General features: G+C 42.1%; 1 long non-coding RNA gene across 1 annotated transcript; it reads right to left on the bottom strand.

Annotated features, from left to right (window-relative positions):
• Positions 1 to 213: 213 nt before the first annotated feature.
• Positions 214 to 1,546, bottom strand: LOC125324311. The gene is made up of 3 exons (XR_007202922.1): positions 1,447 to 1,546; positions 1,234 to 1,352; positions 214 to 359 (listed from the first exon to the last, which is right to left on the bottom strand). It is a non-coding gene; the product is annotated as an uncharacterized LOC125324311 (long non-coding RNA).
• Positions 1,547 to 6,000: the final 4,454 nt, after the last annotated feature.

The raw sequence follows: 6,000 nt of genomic DNA, 5'->3' as shown, positions 1-6,000 counted from the left end.
GGCCTGGTGTGATAGATTTGGACGTAATAAAATGTGTTTCTACTCTGAAAACATGCTACATTAAATGGCAGCTTACACCAATCAGTCCCACATTCTGAGTAATCAGAGTCAAAACTGTTGACTTCAACGACAAAGTGATTTTTTTACCGCTTTTTTCCTCAAAGTACATGCCTGAGATTGTAACTGAAGAATGTGCTTCTGCATATGGTTGAATTCAAAATATTTAGATGGCGATGGAAGCTCGCCTTGAGCATGTGCTAAAGTGCACAAACTGAAAAAGAGAGTTGCCTGCACAGAATAGGGTGGGGTAGCCAACTTCTGCTCCATCCAACAACTTAAGCAGGTCAGGATCTTTTATCCTGAAGGAAAATAAAAAAACCTTAGTACAAGGCATTACCACCACTGTTTGGATTTTTTTTTCATTATTTTATAACTGACACCCTTAATCAGCCCTTCCCTCTCCTTCTCCTCTGATCTTGCAGAGCTTCTTTCTCATCATCTCTACATTGCTCTTAGAATTCTCTACACCTAAACTTTCCTCAAATCTTTCAGAGAACCTTAAGTAATGAATTTGTAGTCCAAGCTAGGAATCATGTTTTTCTTTCAAGCAGAGACATCAGAAGGCCCTGATTTCCACAAAGGAAAACCATTTCTGTGTTTTTACTTCAAAGCTTTCTTGACCTTTGGCATGCATCCACAGGTACACGTGTGTTCAAGCACTCACGAGAAAATCAGGCCCCAATTTCGCTCTCTTGAAGCACCACTTTGCTTTCCTCATTTTCCTCTGGGTGCTTGGACTACAAACTCCTCCTACCCCACATAATAGACCTTGAACTGCAAACTCAAGGTACCTTTGGTCCACTCAGCTCTTCACAGTTACTTCAGCACATGGTCAAGTAAAGTGAGAAATTGAATTATCCTGGGTTGAAACCCATGTTGCACAAAGTACACTGGTCACAGGTGGCAAGTGAGTGACATCTTAATCAGCCAAGACAGGTCTACATGAACTCCAGCCATCCCTTAGGTTCTCCCCCTCGTGGAATTGGAGGTGCAGGCTGCAAGGAATGCTGTATTCCTGCCAGGCTTTATTTTCACAGGATCAAAACCATTTAGGCAGCCAAAACGTGAACAACTCCAAGGTATAACCTTTATCTCAGGTAATCCTCAAGCTGGTTATTAGAGACCGGAAGAGTGTATTTGAGGAGTGTCACTTGAGATTTATTTGATTCTCACCTGTTTTCCATTGAATGTGGTATTTACGTTCCCATGGGCCAGGATGCTGAGCTCGGTGATCTTCCATCCCAGACTTCTGCTGTTCTTGCATCCAAGTTGAATTTACAACCAACCCATCCCTATTCAAGACATGGAGTTATGAATAAACACCACAATAATTCATGTAAACTGGTATTTATTTCTTTGCTATTATTGAACAAGCAAATCACTCACAATCATGCCAGGCTGGGAGCTGAAGCTCCATGGGGCTGACTGTCCTTTGGAGCTGTCGATTCCAGCTGGGAGAGGAGAGGCAGGAAGTGGGGCAGGATTAGTCCTACTGAGTATCAGCACTCTGAAAATTGGATGTCTGGCTCAAGCTGCTCACGTGGGGCTCTCTCTCAAGCACCTCGAGGGAGTGATTCATCTCTCGCATCTGAGAGATTAAACTAAGTGAGGACAGCTAAATGTGGGGGAAATCAATCTTGTTCTCAGTTTCACCCTCTCTTGTCTTCCCTTTCCCTTAAGTTTTTTCACCCCACTGATTATATTCTAAACAACTGGACAATGATGCCTAACAAGCCTAATAAAGCTTGTCAAATTAAAAAAAAAAAAAAAAAAAAAAGGATTTTTAAAACCATCTGAGGCTGTCAAGGAATAAGGAAAAGATATTTCACATATTTTCTTCCCAGACTCCAAAGGGCACAAAGAGAAATTTGGAGACAAAATCTTTTGGAGTCAATGGAGACATTTTTGTTCCCATAAGAAAAGAAAAAAATCCAACCAATAATATTTATTTGAAGGGGTTTACTTTGCTTTATTTTGTCCAGGTTAAGCCCAATTTTTTTCACTTCCTGGAAAGAAAAGTTTCATTTTCTATTGCAAACTTATTTCTACAATTACAAAACAAAAACAAAGGTTAAGAATATGAATCACCAAGAGTCTTCAGAAGGAAAATTATCTGAAATTCCATTTTCTTCTCAAATTCAGAATTTTCTGTGTCCTTTCTAGAAGGAAAAACATTTTGAATATTCAAAAAACCAGTATTTTTTCACAAATATTCTTACTTTCAGTTTCTTCCAGAGGACTCTGCATGGTTGTGAGTGAGGAAGAACTGTTTCCAGAGATGTCCATGAGTAATGTCTACTCATTTCCTCAAGCCAAAAATGGGGTTTTGTGTCTGGGCAATGACTTCCGGATCAGATTTAATTATGTTAGAAAAAAATGTCCCCTGATGCTGCCAGCAGCACCTGTAAGAGAGGATGCATGCCTGTATAGGATGCTTCCTGAATCCAGGCCTTTGTCTTCATCTGGGCTATAATTTCATTTACCTGTCAATGGGGATGATATTTACATCGACCTCACAGAGGTGTTGCAAGGTTCACTTCATTAAAATATGCCAAACGTCAGGTCCTTGGAGGGAAGATGGGATGGAATTATAAAGAAGTTATTTTTAGTATTCAGAAATTAATCTTTTAACCTGCCAAAACAGATGCTCTGTGCCTTTCTCTGTGCCCTTCTCTGTGCCCTCCAGGCTGCTGAACTCTGGTGAATCATGAGCAGAAATTAGCTTCAGACTTTGCCTGCAGACAGGCTAAGGATTGCATCAGACCCCATGGAAATAAAAATATGTTCTCAAAGACCTGTTAGAGTCCTTTTGAATGTGAAGATTGTGTTGGAAAACTTCATAGATGATTCTGCTGCTCCCAAATCCAAAATTGTTCTGTTTGAAAATCCTTCTCTAGGAAGTGACAGCTGTTTAGGCCACTGAAATTTAGATCTGTTTTCTGTAATCTGCTGCTTTTCCATCATTTTCCCTGTGTTTGAAATAAGTAATTCTCAAAATTGCAATTGTGCAGTTCTCAAATGAAAGAAGTAAAACTATAGGAATACCATAAAAAAGTAGTTAGGATCTACAATGAAAAAAAATCAAGAGAGCCAAAGAAATAAAAAGCAGCCATGCCCTGAAAACTAAAAAAGTTAAAAAGGAGAGAGTATCTGGAATGGAAAAATGCATAAAGAGTAAATAGGGGAAGATGATTTATTTAAGCTTCAGGCTTTTTTTCTTAATTATGTTTTAGAATGCTTCATTTTAATTATCAACATGAACAGTTCAGTGACTCAGTTCTACAGACCTCAACAATTACAGCTCAACAACGTCTAAAAGCTGTTCCTCCCACCACCTTTCCCTCTCATACTTGACCACTGCTGCTGCTATGTTCCAGTTTGGGACTGTGTGACCAAAAATGAGAATGGTAGGGAGAAAAATGCCTGCAAACACTCACATTCCCTTTGCTGCACTGATGCCATGATGATTTTTTGCCTTTTCTTTTATACCCCTTTTATACCTTTTTACAACTTCTGTATTCTAGTGGTTTTTTTAGATTACATTCTTGGACTTATTTGTCAAGCTAGGAGACTAAACATTTTAGAGGTTTCATAGTTAGGGATCAATATGCCCCAGACCCCAAGGTCCTCTCCAGAACACATTCTGTAAACTAAGATAGAACCATCCAGGGGAAAGTTCCTCAGAGAGGGGGGCTCATTCAAGCCTCTCATTGGGGAATCTTTGATAGATATGCTAATTAGTAAAACCTATAATGTTATACCAGATCTTTTGGGGGTGTGCATGGAGGTGTGCATTGAGGTGCATTTGACCTGGATGTGCGCACCTAAGGATCCTTAAAATAAATACCAAGGTAAAATCCCTTTTCCCCTTCTAACCGTGTTTGACTCTTGATTTTAAGACCAGAAAAAGGCATCAGCACCATGCAGGCCTGCTGTGAAAAATGCCCCCCTGCAAAGAACCACTCCATAGGAAAATCCTGTGGGCCTCATTGCTTCCAGCTGTCCATGCTTCCAGCTTTGGGAGAAGCTGTGCCACAGCTTGCCAGGATGATGGGATTAAAATAACAGCATCGTGGCCCTGTCCATTTTTCACACTCTTTGCCTGAGCATGCACTGGCCTCCATCAATGTCTTCAGACTGACGGAAAGTAGGTTTAGATTGGATATTAGAAAAGAATTCTTCCCTGTGAGGGTGGTGAGGCCCTGGCACAGGTTTCTGGGAGAGACTGGAATGTTAATGGGTAATGACTCAAAACAGTCTGCCACTTGTGGAGGTGTTTCAGTGTTATTTTTATGTTTTTATATTGCTGTATTACTACAGATAATCGTAACCAAGATGGCTACAAACCTGCTTCCCATTGCAAACAAACGTTCTAAAATAAAGCTTGAAATATTCATATTTATAAACACCAATCATTCAGTGTTGTTTCACTTTAACCTGTTCCAAGGGATCTATTAACAAGAACCTGGGATACCCTCGCCTTCAGCTCATAACACGTGCCCAGAGAAGCTGTGGCTGCCTCATCCCTGGAAGTGTTCAAGGCCAGGTTGGATCAGGCTCTGAGCAGCCTGGGATAGTGGAAGGTGCTGGGAATGAGATGGATTTTGCAGTCTCTTGCAACACAAATCATTCTATAATTCCATGATCTAGACATGGGGTGATCTGATCCAGCCCTTTGGCAGCTGCACAGCCCCAGAAGTGGGAACCCTGTGGAAGGGGTGAGTGAGGCCCAAAGCTGGGACAAGACTGTCACACTGCCAGGGTCACTTCAGTTCTCAAGGCGAGTTAGTGCCTCTTGTGGCGTCTCTGCACCGGACAGACCCAGCAGCCTGCTCAGAGCTGACTTCACAAAATCACAGAACCATTTAGGCTGGAAAAGACCTCCCAGATTATCGAGTCCAGACCAGAGCACTGAGTGCCACATCCAGTCATTTCCTGAACACCTCCAGGGATGGGGACACCTTCCAGTGCTTCACCACCCTTTCAGTGAAGAAATTCTTCCTGATGTCCAACCCGAACCTCTCCTGGCACAGCTTGAGGCCATTTCCTCTTGTCCTGTCCCTTGCTGCCTGGGAGAAGACTTTGACCCCCCCTGGCTGCCCCCTCCTATCAGGGAATTGTGCAGAGCCAGAAGGTCCCCCCGAGCCTCCTTTGCTCCAGGCTGAGCCCCTTTCCCAGCTCCCTCAGCTGCTCCTCACAGGACTGGCTGCCTCGGTGTATCCAGAGTACAGAGCTTGAAGATGCGCAGGGGTCCATGCAAACGCCAACAGCTGCAGAGAATAGAACCAGCCAGGCATTTCAGGTACAAAGAGATAATGGAGACATGGTTCAGAGGAGTGAATCATCTCATTTGTGCTGCTAAAATGCTGCTAATAAAATGTGATGACAGCCCCGGCGTTAATAACATGTGTGCTATCTCTGTGATCAGCACAATGTTTATTTTAAAGAACGGTGTTTATTCCTTCCATTGCCTGTCCTCGTCATTCAAGGCTGAACAAAAGGTCTTTTGTGTAGCACAGAGCTGGGCTGAACCCTACAAAGGGCTAAGCATTCTCGCAGCAGTGGACTTAGTCACATGCTTAACTTTAAGCATGTCAACAGCCCCACTGAAATTGGCAAGACTAATTATGTCCTCAGAGTTAAGCGCGGGCTTAAGTGCACTTTTGGACCAGAGCCAGAGTACTCAGCACCTTTGCAAGGCTGATCTGCCAGTGAACAAATTTTGTTTTGGAAGAATTTATATTCAAAGAAAGCAAAATGACCAAAAAAAAAAAAAAAAAAAAAAAAAAGAAAAGAAAGAAAAAGAAAACCCCTTGCATCTTTCTGTAAGTATTATCAAATTGGATCCAGGCCAAAACTTTACCATTCCCAGCAGCACATGCAGCTGTTCTCTGAGAAAAGGGTGTAATTCCAACCCCTGGATAAAAGTGTACATTTCAG

The sequence above is a fragment of the Corvus hawaiiensis genome, chromosome 4, assembly GCF_020740725.1.
Source record: "Corvus hawaiiensis isolate bCorHaw1 chromosome 4, bCorHaw1.pri.cur, whole genome shotgun sequence".
NCBI classification, from domain to species: Eukaryota; Metazoa; Chordata; class Aves; order Passeriformes; family Corvidae; genus Corvus; species Corvus hawaiiensis.
This window is presented reverse-complemented; position numbering and strand designations above follow the sequence as displayed.